The sequence below is a fragment of the Phragmites australis genome, chromosome 15, assembly GCF_958298935.1.
Source record: "Phragmites australis chromosome 15, lpPhrAust1.1, whole genome shotgun sequence".
Classification (NCBI taxonomy): Eukaryota; Viridiplantae; Streptophyta; class Magnoliopsida; order Poales; family Poaceae; genus Phragmites; species Phragmites australis.
The window spans coordinates 13203086-13225682 of record NC_084935.1 but is presented as its reverse complement, the minus strand read 5'-3'; the positions used below and the strand labels follow the sequence as shown (position 1 = coordinate 13225682).

Genomic DNA, 22597 nt, shown 5'->3' with positions numbered 1-22597 from the left:
CTTCCGCGCCGCCTCCCCCGCCCGCTCCCCGGCGCGCGTGGGCCCCACGTCCTGCCGCGCGGTGTCGCCCCGCTTCCCGGTGCACCGCCGAAGCTCGAGCCGCGATCCGGTTGCGCAAAAAAAAAAAGTTAGAAATAAAACGAATACAACGAGGCGGATGAACGCGAGGAAAATTAAGCAAAAAGGGGGAATGCAACACGAGGACTTCCCAGGAGGTCACCCATCCTAGTACTACTCTCGCCCAAGCACGCTTAACTTCGGAGTTCTGATGGGATCCGGTGCTTTAGTGCTGGTATGATCGCATCCGACATACTCTGCCTCCTCCTCCCCCCTTATGCGCGCCTTCCGCGCCGCCTCCCCCGCCCGCTCCCCGGCGCGCGATTTACTATAACTTAGAATTTACTATGATTTGGAATTTAGATTCGGAATTTACTATAACTCGGAATTTTCTATGATTTACGCTGCGCAGTTGACTCGATCTGGTGCCAATATCATACCTAGCAATAATAAAGTGACTGGCGGCCTGGTCCGTATTCTGAAATCGCTGTGGAAATTCTAGGACTCGGAATTTTCTGACTTGGAGTTTACACGGACTCGGAATTTACTATGACTGGGATTATGTAACCTATCTGGAATTTACTATGATTCGGATTATATATCCTAACGAGTTTACCATGACTCATAATTACTATAATTTAGAATTTATTATGACTCGGAAATTGAACCTAACGGTAACCTCGGAAATTTACTGTGATAATCTATCTTTTTTGCATGAAGTTACTATGATTCCAGCACCGCCGAAATTTACTATGATTCGAAATCTGTAACATAACACGAATTTGCTATAACTTGGAATATGTATATTACATGAAGTTACTATGACTCGGAATATGTAACTAAGTGCTGGAATGACCCAGAATTTATTATATCTCGGAATATGTAACTCAGTATCTCGGAATATGTAAGTCAGAATTTATTATATCTCGGTGCACCGCCGAAGCTCGAGCCGCGATCCGGTTGCGCAAAAAAAAAAAGTTAGAAATAAAACGAATACAACGAGGCGGATGAACGCGAGGAAAATTAAGCAAAAAGGGGGAATGCAACACGAGGACTTCCCAGGAGGTCACCCATCCTAGTACTACTCTCGCCCAAGCACGCTTAACTTCGGAGTTCTGATGGGATCCGGTGCTTTAGTGCTGGTATGATCGCATCCGACATACTCTGCCTCCTCCTCCCCCCTTATGCGCGCCTTCCGCGCCGCCTCCCCCGCCCGCTCCCCGGCGCGCGTGGGCCCCACGTCCTGCCGCGCGGTGTCGCCCCGCTTCCCGGTGCACCGCCGAAGCTCGAGCCGCGATCCGGTTGCGCAAAAAAAAAAAGTTAGAAATAAAACGAATACAACGAGGCGGATGAACGCGAGGAAAATTAAGCAAAAAGGGGGAATGCAACACGAGGACTTCCCAGGAGGTCACCCATCCTAGTACTACTCTCGCCCAAGCACGCTTAACTTCGGAGTTCTGATGGGATCCGGTGCTTTAGTGCTGGTATGATCGCATCCGACATACTCTGCCTCCTCCTCCCCCCTTATGCGCGCCTTCCGCGCCGCCTCCCCTGCCCGCTCCCCGGCGCGCGATTTACTATAACTTAGAATTTACTATGATTTGGAATTTAGATTCGGAATTTACTATAACTCGGAATTTTCTATGATTTACGCTGCGCAGTTGACTCGATCTGGTGCCAATATCATACCTAGCAATAATAAAGTGACTGGCGGCCTGGTCCGTATTCTGAAATCGCTGTGGAAATTCTAGGACTCGGAATTTTCTGACTTGGAGTTTACACGGACTCGGAATTTACTATGACTGGGATTATGTAACCTATCTGGAATTTACTATGATTCGGATTATATATCCTAACGAGTTTACCATGACTCATAATTACTATAATTTAGAATTTATTATGACTCGGAAATTGAACCTAACGGTAACCTCGGAAATTTACTGTGATAATCTATCTTTTTTGCATGAAGTTACTATGATTCCAGCACCGCCGAAATTTACTATGATTCGAAATCTGTAACATAACACGAATTTGCTATAACTTGGAATATGTATATTACATGAAGTTACTATGACTCGGAATATGTAACTAAGTGCTGGAATGACCCAGAATTTATTATATCTCGGAATATGTAACTCAGTATCTCGGAATATGTAAGTCAGAATTTATTATATCTCGGTGCACCGCCGAAGCTCGAGCCGCGATCCGGTTGCGCAAAAAAAAAAAGTTAGAAATAAAACGAATACAACGAGGCGGATGAACGCGAGGAAAATTAAGCAAAAAGGGGGAATGCAACACGAGGACTTCCCAGGAGGTCACCCATCCTAGTACTACTCTCGCCCAAGCACGCTTAACTTCGGAGTTCTGATGGGATCCGGTGCTTTAGTGCTGGTATGATCGCATCCGACATACTCTGCCTCCTCCTCCCCCCTTATGCGCGCCTTCCGCGCCGCCTCCCCCGCCCGCTCCCCGGCGCGCGTGGGCCCCACGTCCTGCCGCGCGGTGTCGCCCCGCTTCCCGGTGCACCGCCGAAGCTCGAGCCGCGATCCGGTTGCGCAAAAAAAAAAAGTTAGAAATAAAACGAATACAACGAGGCGGATGAACGCGAGGAAAATTAAGCAAAAAGGGGGAATGCAACACGAGGACTTCCCAGGAGGTCACCCATCCTAGTACTACTCTCGCCCAAGCACGCTTAACTTCGGAGTTCTGATGGGATCCGGTGCTTTAGTGCTGGTATGATCGCATCCGACATACTCTGCCTCCTCCTCCCCCCTTATGCGCGCCTTCCGCGCCGCCTCCCCCGCCCGCTCCCCGGCGCGCGATTTACTATAACTTAGAATTTACTATGATTTGGAATTTAGATTCGGAATTTACTATAACTCGGAATTTTCTATGATTTACGCTGCGCAGTTGACTCGATCTGGTGCCAATATCATACCTAGCAATAATAAAGTGACTGGCGGCCTGGTCCGTATTCTGAAATCGCTGTGGAAATTCTAGGACTCGGAATTTTCTGACTTGGAGTTTACACGGACTCGGAATTTACTATGACTGGGATTATGTAACCTATCTGGAATTTACTATGATTCGGATTATATATCCTAACGAGTTTACCATGACTCATAATTACTATAATTTAGAATTTATTATGACTCGGAAATTGAACCTAACGGTAACCTCGGAAATTTACTGTGATAATCTATCTTTTTTGCATGAAGTTACTATGATTCCAGCACCGCCGAAATTTACTATGATTCGAAATCTGTAACATAACACGAATTTGCTATAACTTGGAATATGTATATTACATGAAGTTACTATGACTCGGAATATGTAACTAAGTGCTGGAATGACCCAGAATTTATTATATCTCGGAATATGTAACTCAGTATCTCGGAATATGTAAGTCAGAATTTATTATATCTCGGTGCACCGCCGAAGCTCGAGCCGCGATCCGGTTGCGCAAAAAAAAAAAGTTAGAAATAAAACGAATACAACGAGGCGGATGAACGCGAGGAAAATTAAGCAAAAAGGGGGAATGCAACACGAGGACTTCCCAGGAGGTCACCCATCCTAGTACTACTCTCGCCCAAGCACGCTTAACTTCGGAGTTCTGATGGGATCCGGTGCTTTAGTGCTGGTATGATCGCATCCGACATACTCTGCCTCCTCCTCCCCCCTTATGCGCGCCTTCCGCGCCGCCTCCCCCGCCCGCTCCCCGGCGCGCGTGGGCCCCACGTCCTGCCGCGCGGTGTCGCCCCGCTTCCCGGTGCACCGCCGAAGCTCGAGCCGCGATCCGGTTGCGCAAAAAAAAAAAGTTAGAAATAAAACGAATACAACGAGGCGGATGAACGCGAGGAAAATTAAGCAAAAAGGGGGAATGCAACACGAGGACTTCCCAGGAGGTCACCCATCCTAGTACTACTCTCGCCCAAGCACGCTTAACTTCGGAGTTCTGATGGGATCCGGTGCTTTAGTGCTGGTATGATCGCATCCGACATACTCTGCCTCCTCCTCCCCCCTTATGCGCGCCTTCCGCGCCGCCTCCCCCGCCCGCTCCCCGGCGCGCGATTTACTATAACTTAGAATTTACTATGATTTGGAATTTAGATTCGGAATTTACTATAACTCGGAATTTTCTATGATTTACGCTGCGCAGTTGACTCGATCTGGTGCCAATATCATACCTAGCAATAATAAAGTGACTGGCGGCCTGGTCCGTATTCTGAAATCGCTGTGGAAATTCTAGGACTCGGAATTTTCTGACTTGGAGTTTACACGGACTCGGAATTTACTATGACTGGGATTATGTAACCTATCTGGAATTTACTATGATTCGGATTATATATCCTAACGAGTTTACCATGACTCATAATTACTATAATTTAGAATTTATTATGACTCGGAAATTGAACCTAACGGTAACCTCGGAAATTTACTGTGATAATCTATCTTTTTTGCATGAAGTTACTATGATTCCAGCACCGCCGAAATTTACTATGATTCGAAATCTGTAACATAACACGAATTTGCTATAACTTGGAATATGTATATTACATGAAGTTACTATGACTCGGAATATGTAACTAAGTGCTGGAATGACCCAGAATTTATTATATCTCGGAATATGTAACTCAGTATCTCGGAATATGTAAGTCAGAATTTATTATATCTCGGTGCACCGCCGAAGCTCGAGCCGCGATCCGGTTGCGCAAAAAAAAAAAGTTAGAAATAAAACGAATACAACGAGGCGGATGAACGCGAGGAAAATTAAGCAAAAAGGGGGAATGCAACACGAGGACTTCCCAGGAGGTCACCCATCCTAGTACTACTCTCGCCCAAGCACGCTTAACTTCGGAGTTCTGATGGGATCCGGTGCTTTAGTGCTGGTATGATCGCATCCGACATACTCTGCCTCCTCCTCCCCCCTTATGCGCGCCTTCCGCGCCGCCTCCCCCGCCCGCTCCCCGGCGCGCGTGGGCCCCACGTCCTGCCGCGCGGTGTCGCCCCGCTTCCCGGTGCACCGCCGAAGCTCGAGCCGCGATCCGGTTGCGCAAAAAAAAAAAGTTAGAAATAAAACGAATACAACGAGGCGGATGAACGCGAGGAAAATTAAGCAAAAAGGGGGAATGCAACACGAGGACTTCCCAGGAGGTCACCCATCCTAGTACTACTCTCGCCCAAGCACGCTTAACTTCGGAGTTCTGATGGGATCCGGTGCTTTAGTGCTGGTATGATCGCATCCGACATACTCTGCCTCCTCCTCCCCCCTTATGCGCGCCTTCCGCGCCGCCTCCCCCGCCCGCTCCCCGGCGCGCGATTTACTATAACTTAGAATTTACTATGATTTGGAATTTAGATTCGGAATTTACTATAACTCGGAATTTTCTATGATTTACGCTGCGCAGTTGACTCGATCTGGTGCCAATATCATACCTAGCAATAATAAAGTGACTGGCGGCCTGGTCCGTATTCTGAAATCGCTGTGGAAATTCTAGGACTCGGAATTTTCTGACTTGGAGTTTACACGGACTCGGAATTTACTATGACTGGGATTATGTAACCTATCTGGAATTTACTATGATTCGGATTATATATCCTAACGAGTTTACCATGACTCATAATTACTATAATTTAGAATTTATTATGACTCGGAAATTGAACCTAACGGTAACCTCGGAAATTTACTGTGATAATCTATCTTTTTTGCATGAAGTTACTATGATTCCAGCACCGCCGAAATTTACTATGATTCGAAATCTGTAACATAACACGAATTTGCTATAACTTGGAATATGTATATTACATGAAGTTACTATGACTCGGAATATGTAACTAAGTGCTGGAATGACCCAGAATTTATTATATCTCGGAATATGTAACTCAGTATCTCGGAATATGTAAGTCAGAATTTATTATATCTCGGTGCACCGCCGAAGCTCGAGCCGCGATCCGGTTGCGCAAAAAAAAAAAGTTAGAAATAAAACGAATACAACGAGGCGGATGAACGCGAGGAAAATTAAGCAAAAAGGGGGAATGCAACACGAGGACTTCCCAGGAGGTCACCCATCCTAGTACTACTCTCGCCCAAGCACGCTTAACTTCGGAGTTCTGATGGGATCCGGTGCTTTAGTGCTGGTATGATCGCATCCGACATACTCTGCCTCCTCCTCCCCCCTTATGCGCGCCTTCCGCGCCGCCTCCCCCGCCCGCTCCCCGGCGCGCGTGGGCCCCACGTCCTGCCGCGCGGTGTCGCCCCGCTTCCCGGTGCACCGCCGAAGCTCGAGCCGCGATCCGGTTGCGCAAAAAAAAAAAGTTAGAAATAAAACGAATACAACGAGGCGGATGAACGCGAGGAAAATTAAGCAAAAAGGGGGAATGCAACACGAGGACTTCCCAGGAGGTCACCCATCCTAGTACTACTCTCGCCCAAGCACGCTTAACTTCGGAGTTCTGATGGGATCCGGTGCTTTAGTGCTGGTATGATCGCATCCGACATACTCTGCCTCCTCCTCCCCCCTTATGCGCGCCTTCCGCGCCGCCTCCCCCGCCCGCTCCCCGGCGCGCGATTTACTATAACTTAGAATTTACTATGATTTGGAATTTAGATTCGGAATTTACTATAACTCGGAATTTTCTATGATTTACGCTGCGCAGTTGACTCGATCTGGTGCCAATATCATACCTAGCAATAATAAAGTGACTGGCGGCCTGGTCCGTATTCTGAAATCGCTGTGGAAATTCTAGGACTCGGAATTTTCTGACTTGGAGTTTACACGGACTCGGAATTTACTATGACTGGGATTATGTAACCTATCTGGAATTTACTATGATTCGGATTATATATCCTAACGAGTTTACCATGACTCATAATTACTATAATTTAGAATTTATTATGACTCGGAAATTGAACCTAACGGTAACCTCGGAAATTTACTGTGATAATCTATCTTTTTTGCATGAAGTTACTATGATTCCAGCACCGCCGAAATTTACTATGATTCGAAATCTGTAACATAACACGAATTTGCTATAACTTGGAATATGTATATTACATGAAGTTACTATGACTCGGAATATGTAACTAAGTGCTGGAATGACCCAGAATTTATTATATCTCGGAATATGTAACTCAGTATCTCGGAATATGTAAGTCAGAATTTATTATATCTCGGTGCACCGCCGAAGCTCGAGCCGCGATCCGGTTGCGCAAAAAAAAAAAGTTAGAAATAAAACGAATACAACGAGGCGGATGAACGCGAGGAAAATTAAGCAAAAAGGGGGAATGCAACACGAGGACTTCCCAGGAGGTCACCCATCCTAGTACTACTCTCGCCCAAGCACGCTTAACTTCGGAGTTCTGATGGGATCCGGTGCTTTAGTGCTGGTATGATCGCATCCGACATACTCTGCCTCCTCCTCCCCCCTTATGCGCGCCTTCCGCGCCGCCTCCCCCGCCCGCTCCCCGGCGCGCGTGGGCCCCACGTCCTGCCGCGCGGTGTCGCCCCGCTTCCCGGTGCACCGCCGAAGCTCGAGCCGCGATCCGGTTGCGCAAAAAAAAAAAGTTAGAAATAAAACGAATACAACGAGGCGGATGAACGCGAGGAAAATTAAGCAAAAAGGGGGAATGCAACACGAGGACTTCCCAGGAGGTCACCCATCCTAGTACTACTCTCGCCCAAGCACGCTTAACTTCGGAGTTCTGATGGGATCCGGTGCTTTAGTGCTGGTATGATCGCATCCGACATACTCTGCCTCCTCCTCCCCCCTTATGCGCGCCTTCCGCGCCGCCTCCCCCGCCCGCTCCCCGGCGCGCGATTTACTATAACTTAGAATTTACTATGATTTGGAATTTAGATTCGGAATTTACTATAACTCGGAATTTTCTATGATTTACGCTGCGCAGTTGACTCGATCTGGTGCCAATATCATACCTAGCAATAATAAAGTGACTGGCGGCCTGGTCCGTATTCTGAAATCGCTGTGGAAATTCTAGGACTCGGAATTTTCTGACTTGGAGTTTACACGGACTCGGAATTTACTATGACTGGGATTATGTAACCTATCTGGAATTTACTATGATTCGGATTATATATCCTAACGAGTTTACCATGACTCATAATTACTATAATTTAGAATTTATTATGACTCGGAAATTGAACCTAACGGTAACCTCGGAAATTTACTGTGATAATCTATCTTTTTTGCATGAAGTTACTATGATTCCAGCACCGCCGAAATTTACTATGATTCGAAATCTGTAACATAACACGAATTTGCTATAACTTGGAATATGTATATTACATGAAGTTACTATGACTCGGAATATGTAACTAAGTGCTGGAATGACCCAGAATTTATTATATCTCGGAATATGTAACTCAGTATCTCGGAATATGTAAGTCAGAATTTATTATATCTCGGTGCACCGCCGAAGCTCGAGCCGCGATCCGGTTGCGCAAAAAAAAAAAGTTAGAAATAAAACGAATACAACGAGGCGGATGAACGCGAGGAAAATTAAGCAAAAAGGGGGAATGCAACACGAGGACTTCCCAGGAGGTCACCCATCCTAGTACTACTCTCGCCCAAGCACGCTTAACTTCGGAGTTCTGATGGGATCCGGTGCTTTAGTGCTGGTATGATCGCATCCGACATACTCTGCCTCCTCCTCCCCCCTTATGCGCGCCTTCCGCGCCGCCTCCCCCGCCCGCTCCCCGGCGCGCGTGGGCCCCACGTCCTGCCGCGCGGTGTCGCCCCGCTTCCCGGTGCACCGCCGAAGCTCGAGCCGCGATCCGGTTGCGCAAAAAAAAAAAGTTAGAAATAAAACGAATACAACGAGGCGGATGAACGCGAGGAAAATTAAGCAAAAAGGGGGAATGCAACACGAGGACTTCCCAGGAGGTCACCCATCCTAGTACTACTCTCGCCCAAGCACGCTTAACTTCGGAGTTCTGATGGGATCCGGTGCTTTAGTGCTGGTATGATCGCATCCGACATACTCTGCCTCCTCCTCCCCCCTTATGCGCGCCTTCCGCGCCGCCTCCCCCGCCCGCTCCCCGGCGCGCGTGGGCCCCACGTCCTGCCGCGCGGTGTCGCCCCGCTTCCCGGTGCACCGCCGAAGCTCGAGCCGCGATCCGGTTGCGCAAAAAAAAAAAGTTAGAAATAAAACGAATACAACGAGGCGGATGAACGCGAGGAAAATTAAGCAAAAAGGGGGAATGCAACACGAGGACTTCCCAGGAGGTCACCCATCCTAGTACTACTCTCGCCCAAGCACGCTTAACTTTGGAGTTCTGATGGGATCCGGTGCTTTAGTGCTGGTATGATCGCATCCGACATACTCTGCCTCCTCCTCCCCCCTTATGCGCGCCTTCCGCGCCGCCTCCCCCGCCCGCTCCCCGGCGCGCGATTTACTATAACTTAGAATTTACTATGATTTGGAATTTAGATTCGGAATTTACTATAACTCGGAATTTTCTATGATTTACGCTGCGCAGTTGACTCGATCTGGTGCCAATATCATACCTAGCAATAATAAAGTGACTGGCGGCCTGGTCCGTATTCTGAAATCGCTGTGGAAATTCTAGGACTCGGAATTTTCTGACTTGGAGTTTACACGGACTCGGAATTTACTATGACTGGGATTATGTAACCTATCTGGAATTTACTATGATTCGGATTATATATCCTAACGAGTTTACCATGACTCATAATTACTATAATTTAGAATTTATTATGACTCGGAAATTGAACCTAACGGTAACCTCGGAAATTTACTGTGATAATCTATCTTTTTTGCATGAAGTTACTATGATTCCAGCACCGCCGAAATTTACTATGATTCGAAATCTGTAACATAACACGAATTTGCTATAACTTGGAATATGTATATTACATGAAGTTACTATGACTCGGAATATGTAACTAAGTGCTGGAATGACCCAGAATTTATTATATCTCGGAATATGTAACTCAGTATCTCGGAATATGTAAGTCAGAATTTATTATATCTCGGTGCACCGCCGAAGCTCGAGCCGCGATCCGGTTGCGCAAAAAAAAAAAGTTAGAAATAAAACGAATACAACGAGGCGGATGAACGCGAGGAAAATTAAGCAAAAAGGGGGAATGCAACACGAGGACTTCCCAGGAGGTCACCCATCCTAGTACTACTCTCGCCCAAGCACGCTTAACTTCGGAGTTCTGATGGGATCCGGTGCTTTAGTGCTGGTATGATCGCATCCGACATACTCTGCCTCCTCCTCCCCCCTTATGCGCGCCTTCCGCGCCGCCTCCCCCGCCCGCTCCCCGGCGCGCGTGGGCCCCACGTCCTGCCGCGCGGTGTCGCCCCGCTTCCCGGTGCACCGCCGAAGCTCGAGCCGCGATCCGGTTGCGCAAAAAAAAAAAGTTAGAAATAAAACGAATACAACGAGGCGGATGAACGCGAGGAAAATTAAGCAAAAAGGGGGAATGCAACACGAGGACTTCCCAGGAGGTCACCCATCCTAGTACTACTCTCGCCCAAGCACGCTTAACTTCGGAGTTCTGATGGGATCCGGTGCTTTAGTGCTGGTATGATCGCATCCGACATACTCTGCCTCCTCCTCCCCCCTTATGCGCGCCTTCCGCGCCGCCTCCCCCGCCCGCTCCCCGGCGCGCGATTTACTATAACTTAGAATTTACTATGATTTGGAATTTAGATTCGGAATTTACTATAACTCGGAATTTTCTATGATTTACGCTGCGCAGTTGACTCGATCTGGTGCCAATATCATACCTAGCAATAATAAAGTGACTGGCGGCCTGGTCCGTATTCTGAAATCGCTGTGGAAATTCTAGGACTCGGAATTTTCTGACTTGGAGTTTACACGGACTCGGAATTTACTATGACTGGGATTATGTAACCTATCTGGAATTTACTATGATTCGGATTATATATCCTAACGAGTTTACCATGACTCATAATTACTATAATTTAGAATTTATTATGACTCGGAAATTGAACCTAACGGTAACCTCGGAAATTTACTGTGATAATCTATCTTTTTTGCATGAAGTTACTATGATTCCAGCACCGCCGAAATTTACTATGATTCGAAATCTGTAACATAACACGAATTTGCTATAACTTGGAATATGTATATTACATGAAGTTACTATGACTCGGAATATGTAACTAAGTGCTGGAATGACCCAGAATTTATTATATCTCGGAATATGTAACTCAGTATCTCGGAATATGTAAGTCAGAATTTATTATATCTCGGTGCACCGCCGAAGCTCGAGCCGCGATCCGGTTGCGCAAAAAAAAAAAGTTAGAAATAAAACGAATACAACGAGGCGGATGAACGCGAGGAAAATTAAGCAAAAAGGGGGAATGCAACACGAGGACTTCCCAGGAGGTCACCCATCCTAGTACTACTCTCGCCCAAGCACGCTTAACTTCGGAGTTCTGATGGGATCCGGTGCTTTAGTGCTGGTATGATCGCATCCGACATACTCTGCCTCCTCCTCCCCCCTTATGCGCGCCTTCCGCGCCGCCTCCCCCGCCCGCTCCCCGGCGCGCGATTTACTATAACTTAGAATTTACTATGATTTGGAATTTAGATTCGGAATTTACTATAACTCGGAATTTTCTATGATTTACGCTGCGCAGTTGACTCGATCTGGTGCCAATATCATACCTAGCAATAATAAAGTGACTGGCGGCCTGGTCCGTATTCTGAAATCGCTGTGGAAATTCTAGGACTCGGAATTTTCTGACTTGGAGTTTACACGGACTCGGAATTTACTATGACTGGGATTATGTAACCTATCTGGAATTTACTATGATTCGGATTATATATCCTAACGAGTTTACCATGACTCATAATTACTATAATTTAGAATTTATTATGACTCGGAAATTGAACCTAACGGTAACCTCGGAAATTTACTGTGATAATCTATCTTTTTTGCATGAAGTTACTATGATTCCAGCACCGCCGAAATTTACTATGATTCGAAATCTGTAACATAACACGAATTTGCTATAACTTGGAATATGTATATTACATGAAGTTACTATGACTCGGAATATGTAACTAAGTGCTGGAATGACCCAGAATTTATTATATCTCGGAATATGTAACTCAGTATCTCGGAATATGTAAGTCAGAATTTATTATATCTCGGTGCACCGCCGAAGCTCGAGCCGCGATCCGGTTGCGCAAAAAAAAAAAGTTAGAAATAAAACGAATACAACGAGGCGGATGAACGCGAGGAAAATTAAGCAAAAAGGGGGAATGCAACACGAGGACTTCCCAGGAGGTCACCCATCCTAGTACTACTCTCGCCCAAGCACGCTTAACTTCGGAGTTCTGATGGGATCCGGTGCTTTAGTGCTGGTATGATCGCATCCGACATACTCTGCCTCCTCCTCCCCCCTTATGCGCGCCTTCCGCGCCGCCTCCCCCGCCCGCTCCCCGGCGCGCGTGGGCCCCACGTCCTGCCGCGCGGTGTCGCCCCGCTTCCCGGTGCACCGCCGAAGCTCGAGCCGCGATCCGGTTGCGCAAAAAAAAAAAGTTAGAAATAAAACGAATACAACGAGGCGGATGAACGCGAGGAAAATTAAGCAAAAAGGGGGAATGCAACACGAGGACTTCCCAGGAGGTCACCCATCCTAGTACTACTCTCGCCCAAGCACGCTTAACTTCGGAGTTCTGATGGGATCCGGTGCTTTAGTGCTGGTATGATCGCATCCGACATACTCTGCCTCCTCCTCCCCCCTTATGCGCGCCTTCCGCGCCGCCTCCCCCGCCCGCTCCCCGGCGCGCGATTTACTATAACTTAGAATTTACTATGATTTGGAATTTAGATTCGGAATTTACTATAACTCGGAATTTTCTATGATTTACGCTGCGCAGTTGACTCGATCTGGTGCCAATATCATACCTAGCAATAATAAAGTGACTGGCGGCCTGGTCCGTATTCTGAAATCGCTGTGGAAATTCTAGGACTCGGAATTTTCTGACTTGGAGTTTACACGGACTCGGAATTTACTATGACTGGGATTATGTAACCTATCTGGAATTTACTATGATTCGGATTATATATCCTAACGAGTTTACCATGACTCATAATTACTATAATTTAGAATTTATTATGACTCGGAAATTGAACCTAACGGTAACCTCGGAAATTTACTGTGATAATCTATCTTTTTTGCATGAAGTTACTATGATTCCAGCACCGCCGAAATTTACTATGATTCGAAATCTGTAACATAACACGAATTTGCTATAACTTGGAATATGTATATTACATGAAGTTACTATGACTCGGAATATGTAACTAAGTGCTGGAATGACCCAGAATTTATTATATCTCGGAATATGTAACTCAGTATCTCGGAATATGTAAGTCAGAATTTATTATATCTCGGTGCACCGCCGAAGCTCGAGCCGCGATCCGGTTGCGCAAAAAAAAAAAGTTAGAAATAAAACGAATACAACGAGGCGGATGAACGCGAGGAAAATTAAGCAAAAAGGGGGAATGCAACACGAGGACTTCCCAGGAGGTCACCCATCCTAGTACTACTCTCGCCCAAGCACGCTTAACTTCGGAGTTCTGATGGGATCCGGTGCTTTAGTGCTGGTATGATCGCATCCGACATACTCTGCCTCCTCCTCCCCCCTTATGCGCGCCTTCCGCGCCGCCTCCCCCGCCCGCTCCCCGGCGCGCGTGGGCCCCACGTCCTGCCGCGCGGTGTCGCCCCGCTTCCCGGTGCACCGCCGAAGCTCGAGCCGCGATCCGGTTGCGCAAAAAAAAAAAGTTAGAAATAAAACGAATACAACGAGGCGGATGAACGCGAGGAAAATTAAGCAAAAAGGGGGAATGCAACACGAGGACTTCCCAGGAGGTCACCCATCCTAGTACTACTCTCGCCCAAGCACGCTTAACTTCGGAGTTCTGATGGGATCCGGTGCTTTAGTGCTGGTATGATCGCATCCGACATACTCTGCCTCCTCCTCCCCCCTTATGCGCGCCTTCCGCGCCGCCTCCCCCGCCCGCTCCCCGGCGCGCGATTTACTATAACTTAGAATTTACTATGATTTGGAATTTAGATTCGGAATTTACTATAACTCGGAATTTTCTATGATTTACGCTGCGCAGTTGACTCGATCTGGTGCCAATATCATACCTAGCAATAATAAAGTGACTGGCGGCCTGGTCCGTATTCTGAAATCGCTGTGGAAATTCTAGGACTCGGAATTTTCTGACTTGGAGTTTACACGGACTCGGAATTTACTATGACTGGGATTATGTAACCTATCTGGAATTTACTATGATTCGGATTATATATCCTAACGAGTTTACCATGACTCATAATTACTATAATTTAGAATTTATTATGACTCGGAAATTGAACCTAACGGTAACCTCGGAAATTTACTGTGATAATCTATCTTTTTTGCATGAAGTTACTATGATTCCAGCACCGCCGAAATTTACTATGATTCGAAATCTGTAACATAACACGAATTTGCTATAACTTGGAATATGTATATTACATGAAGTTACTATGACTCGGAATATGTAACTAAGTGCTGGAATGACCCAGAATTTATTATATCTCGGAATATGTAACTCAGTATCTCGGAATATGTAAGTCAGAATTTATTATATCTCGGTGCACCGCCGAAGCTCGAGCCGCGATCCGGTTGCGCAAAAAAAAAAAGTTAGAAATAAAACGAATACAACGAGGCGGATGAACGCGAGGAAAATTAAGCAAAAAGGGGGAATGCAACACGAGGACTTCCCAGGAGGTCACCCATCCTAGTACTACTCTCGCCCAAGCACGCTTAACTTCGGAGTTCTGATGGGATCCGGTGCTTTAGTGCTGGTATGATCGCATCCGACATACTCTGCCTCCTCCTCCCCCCTTATGCGCGCCTTCCGCGCCGCCTCCCCCGCCCGCTCCCCGGCGCGCGTGGGCCCCACGTCCTGCCGCGCGGTGTCGCCCCGCTTCCCGGTGCACCGCCGAAGCTCGAGCCGCGATCCGGTTGCGCAAAAAAAAAAAGTTAGAAATAAAACGAATACAACGAGGCGGATGAACGCGAGGAAAATTAAGCAAAAAGGGGGAATGCAACACGAGGACTTCCCAGGAGGTCACCCATCCTAGTACTACTCTCGCCCAAGCACGCTTAACTTCGGAGTTCTGATGGGATCCGGTGCTTTAGTGCTGGTATGATCGCATCCGACATACTCTGCCTCCTCCTCCCCCCTTATGCGCGCCTTCCGCGCCGCCTCCCCCGCCCGCTCCCCGGCGCGCGATTTACTATAACTTAGAATTTACTATGATTTGGAATTTAGATTCGGAATTTACTATAACTCGGAATTTTCTATGATTTACGCTGCGCAGTTGACTCGATCTGGTGCCAATATCATACCTAGCAATAATAAAGTGACTGGCGGCCTGGTCCGTATTCTGAAATCGCTGTGGAAATTCTAGGACTCGGAATTTTCTGACTTGGAGTTTACACGGACTCGGAATTTACTATGACTGGGATTATGTAACCTATCTGGAATTTACTATGATTCGGATTATATATCCTAACGAGTTTACCATGACTCATAATTACTATAATTTAGAATTTATTATGACTCGGAAATTGAACCTAACGGTAACCTCGGAAATTTACTGTGATAATCTATCTTTTTTGCATGAAGTTACTATGATTCCAGCACCGCCGAAATTTACTATGATTCGAAATCTGTAACATAACACGAATTTGCTATAACTTGGAATATGTATATTACATGAAGTTACTATGACTCGGAATATGTAACTAAGTGCTGGAATGACCCAGAATTTATTATATCTCGGAATATGTAACTCAGTATCTCGGAATATGTAAGTCAGAATTTATTATATCTCGGTGCACCGCCGAAGCTCGAGCCGCGATCCGGTTGCGCAAAAAAAAAAAGTTAGAAATAAAACGAATACAACGAGGCGGATGAACGCGAGGAAAATTAAGCAAAAAGGGGGAATGCAACACGAGGACTTCCCAGGAGGTCACCCATCCTAGTACTACTCTCGCCCAAGCACGCTTAACTTCGGAGTTCTGATGGGATCCGGTGCTTTAGTGCTGGTATGATCGCATCCGACATACTCTGCCTCCTCCTCCCCCCTTATGCGCGCCTTCCGCGCCGCCTCCCCCGCCCGCTCCCCGGCGCGCGTGGGCCCCACGTCCTGCCGCGCGGTGTCGCCCCGCTTCCCGGTGCACCGCCGAAGCTCGAGCCGCGATCCGGTTGCGCAAAAAAAAAAAGTTAGAAATAAAACGAATACAACGAGGCGGATGAACGCGAGGAAAATTAAGCAAAAAGGGGGAATGCAACACGAGGACTTCCCAGGAGGTCACCCATCCTAGTACTACTCTCGCCCAAGCACGCTTAACTTCGGAGTTCTGATGGGATCCGGTGCTTTAGTGCTGGTATGATCGCATCCGACATACTCTGCCTCCTCCTCCCCCCTTATGCGCGCCTTCCGCGCCGCCTCCCCCGCCCGCTCCCCGGCGCGCGATTTACTATAACTTAGAATTTACTATGATTTGGAATTTAGATTCGGAATTTACTATAACTCGGAATTTTCTATGATTTACGCTGCGCAGTTGACTCGATCTGGTGCCAATATCATACCTAGCAATAATAAAGTGACTGGCGGCCTGGTCCGTATTCTGAAATCGCTGTGGAAATTCTAGGACTCGGAATTTTCTGACTTGGAGTTTACACGGACTCGGAATTTACTATGACTGGGATTATGTAACCTATCTGGAATTTACTATGATTCGGATTATATATCCTAACGAGTTTACCATGACTCATAATTACTATAATTTAGAATTTATTATGACTCGGAAATTGAACCTAACGGTAACCTCGGAAATTTACTGTGATAATCTATCTTTTTTGCATGAAGTTACTATGATTCCAGCACCGCCGAAATTTACTATGATTCGAAATCTGTAACATAACACGAATTTGCTATAACTTGGAATATGTATATTACATGAAGTTACTATGACTCGGAATATGTAACTAAGTGCTGGAATGACCCAGAATTTATTATATCTCGGAATATGTAACTCAGTATCTCGGAATATGTAAGTCAGAATTTATTATATCTCGGTGCACCGCCGAAGCTCGAGCCGCGATCCGGTTGCGCAAAAAAAAAAAGTTAGAAATAAAACGAATACAACGAGGCGGATGAACGCGAGGAAAATTAAGCAAAAAGGGGGAATGCAACACGAGGACTTCCCAGGAGGTCACCCATCCTAGTACTACTCTCGCCCAAGCACGCTTAACTTCGGAGTTCTGATGGGATCCGGTGCTTTAGTGCTGGTATGATCGCATCCGACATACTCTGCCTCCTCCTCCCCCCTTATGCGCGCCTTCCGCGCCGCCTCCCCCGCCCGCTCCCCGGCGCGCGTGGGCCCCACGTCCTGCCGCGCGGTGTCGCCCCGCTTCCCGGTGCACCGCCGAAGCTCGAGCCGCGATCCGGTTGCGCAAAAAAAAAAAGTTAGAAATAAAACGAATACAACGAGGCGGATGAACGCGAGGAAAATTAAGCAAAAAGGGGGAATGCAACACGAGGACTTCCCAGGAGGTCACCCATCCTAGTACTACTCTCGCCCAAGCACGCTTAACTTCGGAGTTCTGATGGGATCCGGTGCTTTAGTGCTGGTATGATCGCATCCGACATACTCTGCCTCCTCCTCCCCCCTTATGCGCGCCTTCCGCGCCGCCTCCCCCGCCCGCTCCCCGGCGCGCGATTTACTATAACTTAGAATTTACTATGATTTGGAATTTAGATTCGGAATTTACTATAACTCGGAATTTTCTATGATTTACGCTGCGCAGTTGACTCGATCTGGTGCCAATATCATACCTAGCAATAATAAAGTGACTGGCGGCCTGGTCCGTATTCTGAAATCGCTGTGGAAATTCTAGGACTCGGAATTTTCTGACTTGGAGTTTACACGGACTCGGAATTTACTATGACTGGGATTATGTAACCTATCTGGAATTTACTATGATTCGGATTATATATCCTAACGAGTTTACCATGACTCATAATTACTATAATTTAGAATTTATTATGACTCGGAAATTGAACCTAACGGTAACCTCGGAAATTTACTGTGATAATCTATCTTTTTTGCATGAAGTTACTATGATTCCAGCACCGCCGAAATTTACTATGATTCGAAATCTGTAACATAACACGAATTTGCTATAACTTGGAATATGTATATTACATGAAGTTACTATGACTCGGAATATGTAACTAAGTGCTGGAATGACCCAGAATTTATTATATCTCGGAATATGTAACTCAGTATCTCGGAATATGTAAGTCAGAATTTATTATATCTCGGTGCACCGCCGAAGCTCGAGCCGCGATCCGGTTGCGCAAAAAAAAAAAGTTAGAAATAAAACGAATACAACGAGGCGGATGAACGCGAGGAAAATTAAGCAAAAAGGGGGAATGCAACACGAGGACTTCCCAGGAGGTCACCCATCCTAGTACTACTCTCGCCCAAGCACGCTTAACTTCGGAGTTCTGATGGGATCCGGTGCTTTAGTGCTGGTATGATCGCATCCGACATACTCTGCCTCCTCCTCCCCCCTTATGCGCGCCTTCCGCGCCGCCTCCCCCGCCCGCTCCCCGGCGCGCGTGGGCCCCACGTCCTGCCGCGCGGTGTCGCCCCGCTTCCCGGTGCACCGCCGAAGCTCGAGCCGCGATCCGGTTGCGCAAAAAAAAAAAGTTAGAAATAAAACGAGGCGGATGAACGCGAGGAAAATTAAGCAAAAAGGGGGAATGCAACACGAGGACTTCCCAGGAGGTCACCCATCCTAGTACTACTCTCGCCCAAGCACGCTTAACTTCGGAGTTCTGATGGGATCCGGTGCTTTAGTGCTGGTATGATCGCATCCGACATACTCTGCCTCCTCCTCCCCCCTTATGCGCGCCTTCCGCGCCGCCTCCCCCGCCCGCTCCCCGGCGCGCGATTTACTATAACTTAGAATTTACTATGATTTGGAATTTAGATTCGGAATTTACTATAACTCGGAATTTTCTATGATTTACGCTGCGCAGTTGACTCGATCTGGTGCCAATATCATACCTAGCAATAATAAAGTGACTGGCGGCCTGGTCCGTATTCTGAAATCGCTGTGGAAATTCTAGGACTCGGAATTTTCTGACTTGGAGTTTACACGGACTCGGAATTTACTATGACTGGGATTATGTAACCTATCTGGAATTTACTATGATTCGGATTATATATCCTAACGAGTTTACCATGACTCATAATTACTATAATTTAGAATTTATTATGACTCGGAAATTGAACCTAACGGTAACCTCGGAAATTTACTGTGATAATCTATCTTTTTTGCATGAAGTTACTATGATTCCAGCACCGCCGAAATTTACTATGATTCGAAATCTGTAACATAACACGAATTTGCTATAACTTGGAATATGTATATTACATGAAGTTACTATGACTCGGAATATGTAACTAAGTGCTGGAATGACCCAGAATTTATTATATCTCGGAATATGTAACTCAGTATCTCGGAATATGTAAGTCAGAATTTATTATATCTCGGTGCACCGCCGAAGCTCGAGCCGCGATCCGGTTGCGCAAAAAAAAAAAGTTAGAAATAAAACGAATACAACGAGGCGGATGAACGCGAGGAAAATTAAGCAAAAAGGGGGAATGCAACACGAGGACTTCCCAGGAGGTCACCCATCCTAGTACTACTCTCGCCCAAGCACGCTTAACTTCGGAGTTCTGATGGGATCCGGTGCTTTAGTGCTGGTATGATCGCATCCGACATACTCTGCCTCCTCCTCCCCCCTTATGCGCGCCTTCCGCGCCGCCTCCCCCGCCCGCTCCCCGGCGCGCGTGGGCCCCACGTCCTGCCGCGCGGTGTCGCCCCGCTTCCCGGTGCACCGCCGAAGCTCGAGCCGCGATCCGGTTGCGCAAAAAAAAAAAGTTAGAAATAAAACGAGGCGGATGAACGCGAGGAAAATTAAGCAAAAAGGGGGAATGCAACACGAGGACTTCCCAGGAGGTCACCCATCCTAGTACTACTCTCGCCCAAGCACGCTTAACTTCGGAGTTCTGATGGGATCCGGTGCTTTAGTGCTGGTATGATCGCATCCGACATACTCTGCCTCCTCCTCCCCCCTTATGCGCGCCTTCCGCGCCGCCTCCCCCGCCCGCTCCCCGGCGCGCGTGGGCCCCACGTCCTGCCGCGCGGTGTCGCCCCGCTTCCCGGTGCACCGCCGAAGCTCGAGCCGCGATCCGGTTGCGCAAAAAAAAAAAGTTAGAAATAAAACGAATACAACGAGGCGGATGAACGCGAGGAAAATTAAGCAAAAAGGGGGAATGCAACACGAGGACTTCCCAGGAGGTCACCCATCCTAGTACTACTCTCGCCCAAGCACGCTTAACTTCGGAGTTCTGATGGGATCCGGTGCTTTAGTGCTGGTATGATCGCATCCGACATACTCTGCCTCCTCCTCCCCCCTTATGCGCGCCTTCCGCGCCGCCTCCCCCGCCCGCTCCCCGGCGCGCGATTTACTATAACTTAGAATTTACTATGATTTGGAATTTAGATTCGGAATTTACTATAACTCGGAATTTTCTATGATTTACGCTGCGCAGTTGACTCGATCTGGTGCCAATATCATACCTAGCAATAATAAAGTGACTGGCGGCCTGGTCCGTATTCTGAAATCGCTGTGGAAATTCTAGGACTCGGAATTTTCTGACTTGGAGTTTACACGGACTCGGAATTTACTATGACTGGGATTATGTAACCTATCTGGAATTTACTATGATTCGGATTATATATCCTAACGAGTTTACCATGACTCATAATTACTATAATTTAGAATTTATTATGACTCGGAAATTGAACCTAACGGTAACCTCGGAAATTTACTGTGATAATCTATCTTTTTTGCATGAAGTTACTATGATTCCAGCACCGCCGAAATTTACTATGATTCGAAATCTGTAACATAACACGAATTTGCTATAACTTGGAATATGTATATTACATGAAGTTACTATGACTCGGAATATGTAACTAAGTGCTGGAATGACCCAGAATTTATTATATCTCGGAATATGTAACTCAGTATCTCGGAATATGTAAGTCAGAATTTATTATATCTCGGTGCACCGCCGAAGCTCGAGCCGCGATCCGGTTGCGCAAAAAAAAAAAGTTAGAAATAAAACGAATACAACGAGGCGGATGAACGCGAGGAAAATTAAGCAAAAAGGGGGAATGCAACACGAGGACTTCCCAGGAGGTCACCCATCCTAGTACTACTCTCGCCCAAGCACGCTTAACTTCGGAGTTCTGATGGGATCCGGTGCTTTAGTGCTGGTATGATCGCATCCGACATACTCTGCCTCCTCCTCCCCCCTTATGCGCGCCTTCCGCGCCGCCTCCCCCGCCCGCTCCCCGGCGCGCGTGGGCCCCACGTCCTGCCGCGCGGTGTCGCCCCGCTTCCCGGTGCACCGCCGAAGCTCGAGCCGCGATCCGGTTGCGCAAAAAAAAAAAGTTAGAAATAAAACGAATACAACGAGGCGGATGAACGCGAGGAAAATTAAGCAAAAAGGGGGAATGCAACACGAGGACTTCCCAGGAGGTCACCCATCCTAGTACTACTCTCGCCCAAGCACGCTTAACTTCGGAGTTCTGATGGGATCCGGTGCTTTAGTGCTGGTATGATCGCATCCGACATACTCTGCCTCCTCCTCCCCCCTTATGCGCGCCTTCCGCGCCGCCTCCCCCGCCCGCTCCCCGGCGCGCGATTTACTATAACTTAGAATTTACTATGATTTGGAATTTAGATTCGGAATTTACTATAACTCGGAATTTTCTATGATTTACGCTGCGCAGTTGACTCGATCTGGTGCCAATATCATACCTAGCAATAATAAAGTGACTGGCGGCCTGGTCCGTATTCTGAAATCGCTGTGGAAATTCTAGGACTCGGAATTTTCTGACTTGGAGTTTACACGGACTCGGAATTTACTATGACTGGGATTATGTAACCTATCTGGAATTTACTATGATTCGGATTATATATCCTAACGAGTTTACCATGACTCATAATTACTATAATTTAGAATTTATTATGACTCGGAAATTGAACCTAACGGTAACCTCGGAAATTTACTGTGATAATCTATCTTTTTTGCATGAAGTTACTATGATTCCAGCACCGCCGAAATTTACTATGATTCGAAATCTGTAACATAACACGAATTTGCTATAACTTGGAATATGTATATTACATGAAGTTACTATGACTCGGAATATGTAACTAAGTGCTGGAATGACCCAGAATTTATTATATCTCGGAATATGTAACTCAGTATCTCGGAATATGTAAGTCAGAATTTATTATATCTCGGTGCACCGCCGAAGCTCGAGCCGCGATCCGGTTGCGCAAAAAAAAAAAGTTAGA

General features: G+C 46.9%; 36 non-coding genes across 36 annotated transcripts; all 36 read right to left on the bottom strand.

The window, feature by feature from the left end:
- Positions 1–187: 187 nt before the first annotated feature.
- On the bottom strand, positions 188–306 carry LOC133893980 (5S ribosomal RNA). Its single transcript, XR_009904803.1, has one exon. It is a non-coding gene; the product is annotated as a 5S ribosomal RNA (ribosomal RNA).
- Positions 307–1094: 788 nt separating this feature from the next.
- On the bottom strand, positions 1095–1213 carry LOC133893968 (5S ribosomal RNA). Its single transcript, XR_009904792.1, has one exon. It is a non-coding gene; the product is annotated as a 5S ribosomal RNA (ribosomal RNA).
- Positions 1214–1436: 223 nt separating this feature from the next.
- On the bottom strand, positions 1437–1555 carry LOC133893956 (5S ribosomal RNA). The gene has a single exon (XR_009904781.1). It is a non-coding gene; the product is annotated as a 5S ribosomal RNA (ribosomal RNA).
- Positions 1556–2343: 788 nt separating this feature from the next.
- On the bottom strand, positions 2344–2462 carry LOC133893945 (5S ribosomal RNA). The gene has a single exon (XR_009904770.1). It is a non-coding gene; the product is annotated as a 5S ribosomal RNA (ribosomal RNA).
- A 223-nt stretch (positions 2463–2685) lies between these two features.
- Positions 2686–2804, bottom strand: LOC133893933 (5S ribosomal RNA). Its single transcript, XR_009904759.1, has one exon. It is a non-coding gene; the product is annotated as a 5S ribosomal RNA (ribosomal RNA).
- A 788-nt stretch (positions 2805–3592) lies between these two features.
- Positions 3593–3711, bottom strand: LOC133893921 (5S ribosomal RNA). Its single transcript, XR_009904748.1, has one exon. It is a non-coding gene; the product is annotated as a 5S ribosomal RNA (ribosomal RNA).
- Positions 3712–3934: 223 nt separating this feature from the next.
- On the bottom strand, positions 3935–4053 carry LOC133893910 (5S ribosomal RNA). Its single transcript, XR_009904737.1, has one exon. It is a non-coding gene; the product is annotated as a 5S ribosomal RNA (ribosomal RNA).
- A 788-nt stretch (positions 4054–4841) lies between these two features.
- Positions 4842–4960, bottom strand: LOC133893898 (5S ribosomal RNA). Its single transcript, XR_009904726.1, has one exon. It is a non-coding gene; the product is annotated as a 5S ribosomal RNA (ribosomal RNA).
- A 223-nt stretch (positions 4961–5183) lies between these two features.
- On the bottom strand, positions 5184–5302 carry LOC133893885 (5S ribosomal RNA). Its single transcript, XR_009904714.1, has one exon. It is a non-coding gene; the product is annotated as a 5S ribosomal RNA (ribosomal RNA).
- Positions 5303–6090: 788 nt separating this feature from the next.
- LOC133893873 (5S ribosomal RNA) lies at positions 6091–6209 on the bottom strand. The gene has a single exon (XR_009904703.1). It is a non-coding gene; the product is annotated as a 5S ribosomal RNA (ribosomal RNA).
- A 223-nt stretch (positions 6210–6432) lies between these two features.
- On the bottom strand, positions 6433–6551 carry LOC133893862 (5S ribosomal RNA). Its single transcript, XR_009904692.1, has one exon. It is a non-coding gene; the product is annotated as a 5S ribosomal RNA (ribosomal RNA).
- A 788-nt stretch (positions 6552–7339) lies between these two features.
- LOC133893850 (5S ribosomal RNA) lies at positions 7340–7458 on the bottom strand. Its single transcript, XR_009904681.1, has one exon. It is a non-coding gene; the product is annotated as a 5S ribosomal RNA (ribosomal RNA).
- Positions 7459–7681: 223 nt separating this feature from the next.
- Positions 7682–7800, bottom strand: LOC133893838 (5S ribosomal RNA). Its single transcript, XR_009904670.1, has one exon. It is a non-coding gene; the product is annotated as a 5S ribosomal RNA (ribosomal RNA).
- A 788-nt stretch (positions 7801–8588) lies between these two features.
- Positions 8589–8707, bottom strand: LOC133893826 (5S ribosomal RNA). The gene has a single exon (XR_009904658.1). It is a non-coding gene; the product is annotated as a 5S ribosomal RNA (ribosomal RNA).
- A 223-nt stretch (positions 8708–8930) lies between these two features.
- Positions 8931–9049, bottom strand: LOC133893815 (5S ribosomal RNA). Its single transcript, XR_009904647.1, has one exon. It is a non-coding gene; the product is annotated as a 5S ribosomal RNA (ribosomal RNA).
- A 223-nt stretch (positions 9050–9272) lies between these two features.
- LOC133893936 (5S ribosomal RNA) lies at positions 9273–9391 on the bottom strand. Its single transcript, XR_009904762.1, has one exon. It is a non-coding gene; the product is annotated as a 5S ribosomal RNA (ribosomal RNA).
- A 788-nt stretch (positions 9392–10179) lies between these two features.
- Positions 10180–10298, bottom strand: LOC133893803 (5S ribosomal RNA). Its single transcript, XR_009904636.1, has one exon. It is a non-coding gene; the product is annotated as a 5S ribosomal RNA (ribosomal RNA).
- A 223-nt stretch (positions 10299–10521) lies between these two features.
- LOC133893791 (5S ribosomal RNA) lies at positions 10522–10640 on the bottom strand. The gene has a single exon (XR_009904625.1). It is a non-coding gene; the product is annotated as a 5S ribosomal RNA (ribosomal RNA).
- Positions 10641–11428: 788 nt separating this feature from the next.
- On the bottom strand, positions 11429–11547 carry LOC133893779 (5S ribosomal RNA). The gene has a single exon (XR_009904614.1). It is a non-coding gene; the product is annotated as a 5S ribosomal RNA (ribosomal RNA).
- A 788-nt stretch (positions 11548–12335) lies between these two features.
- Positions 12336–12454, bottom strand: LOC133893767 (5S ribosomal RNA). Its single transcript, XR_009904602.1, has one exon. It is a non-coding gene; the product is annotated as a 5S ribosomal RNA (ribosomal RNA).
- Positions 12455–12677: 223 nt separating this feature from the next.
- Positions 12678–12796, bottom strand: LOC133893755 (5S ribosomal RNA). The gene has a single exon (XR_009904591.1). It is a non-coding gene; the product is annotated as a 5S ribosomal RNA (ribosomal RNA).
- A 788-nt stretch (positions 12797–13584) lies between these two features.
- LOC133893743 (5S ribosomal RNA) lies at positions 13585–13703 on the bottom strand. Its single transcript, XR_009904580.1, has one exon. It is a non-coding gene; the product is annotated as a 5S ribosomal RNA (ribosomal RNA).
- Positions 13704–13926: 223 nt separating this feature from the next.
- On the bottom strand, positions 13927–14045 carry LOC133893732 (5S ribosomal RNA). The gene has a single exon (XR_009904569.1). It is a non-coding gene; the product is annotated as a 5S ribosomal RNA (ribosomal RNA).
- A 788-nt stretch (positions 14046–14833) lies between these two features.
- LOC133893720 (5S ribosomal RNA) lies at positions 14834–14952 on the bottom strand. Its single transcript, XR_009904558.1, has one exon. It is a non-coding gene; the product is annotated as a 5S ribosomal RNA (ribosomal RNA).
- Positions 14953–15175: 223 nt separating this feature from the next.
- On the bottom strand, positions 15176–15294 carry LOC133894700 (5S ribosomal RNA). Its single transcript, XR_009905491.1, has one exon. It is a non-coding gene; the product is annotated as a 5S ribosomal RNA (ribosomal RNA).
- A 788-nt stretch (positions 15295–16082) lies between these two features.
- On the bottom strand, positions 16083–16201 carry LOC133894688 (5S ribosomal RNA). Its single transcript, XR_009905480.1, has one exon. It is a non-coding gene; the product is annotated as a 5S ribosomal RNA (ribosomal RNA).
- Positions 16202–16424: 223 nt separating this feature from the next.
- Positions 16425–16543, bottom strand: LOC133894675 (5S ribosomal RNA). Its single transcript, XR_009905469.1, has one exon. It is a non-coding gene; the product is annotated as a 5S ribosomal RNA (ribosomal RNA).
- Positions 16544–17331: 788 nt separating this feature from the next.
- LOC133894664 (5S ribosomal RNA) lies at positions 17332–17450 on the bottom strand. The gene has a single exon (XR_009905458.1). It is a non-coding gene; the product is annotated as a 5S ribosomal RNA (ribosomal RNA).
- A 223-nt stretch (positions 17451–17673) lies between these two features.
- On the bottom strand, positions 17674–17792 carry LOC133894653 (5S ribosomal RNA). The gene has a single exon (XR_009905447.1). It is a non-coding gene; the product is annotated as a 5S ribosomal RNA (ribosomal RNA).
- A 788-nt stretch (positions 17793–18580) lies between these two features.
- LOC133894641 (5S ribosomal RNA) lies at positions 18581–18699 on the bottom strand. The gene has a single exon (XR_009905435.1). It is a non-coding gene; the product is annotated as a 5S ribosomal RNA (ribosomal RNA).
- A 214-nt stretch (positions 18700–18913) lies between these two features.
- LOC133894630 (5S ribosomal RNA) lies at positions 18914–19032 on the bottom strand. The gene has a single exon (XR_009905424.1). It is a non-coding gene; the product is annotated as a 5S ribosomal RNA (ribosomal RNA).
- A 788-nt stretch (positions 19033–19820) lies between these two features.
- Positions 19821–19939, bottom strand: LOC133894618 (5S ribosomal RNA). The gene has a single exon (XR_009905413.1). It is a non-coding gene; the product is annotated as a 5S ribosomal RNA (ribosomal RNA).
- A 214-nt stretch (positions 19940–20153) lies between these two features.
- LOC133894607 (5S ribosomal RNA) lies at positions 20154–20272 on the bottom strand. The gene has a single exon (XR_009905402.1). It is a non-coding gene; the product is annotated as a 5S ribosomal RNA (ribosomal RNA).
- Positions 20273–20495: 223 nt separating this feature from the next.
- Positions 20496–20614, bottom strand: LOC133894595 (5S ribosomal RNA). The gene has a single exon (XR_009905391.1). It is a non-coding gene; the product is annotated as a 5S ribosomal RNA (ribosomal RNA).
- Positions 20615–21402: 788 nt separating this feature from the next.
- On the bottom strand, positions 21403–21521 carry LOC133894583 (5S ribosomal RNA). Its single transcript, XR_009905380.1, has one exon. It is a non-coding gene; the product is annotated as a 5S ribosomal RNA (ribosomal RNA).
- A 223-nt stretch (positions 21522–21744) lies between these two features.
- LOC133894571 (5S ribosomal RNA) lies at positions 21745–21863 on the bottom strand. The gene has a single exon (XR_009905369.1). It is a non-coding gene; the product is annotated as a 5S ribosomal RNA (ribosomal RNA).
- Positions 21864–22597: the final 734 nt, after the last annotated feature.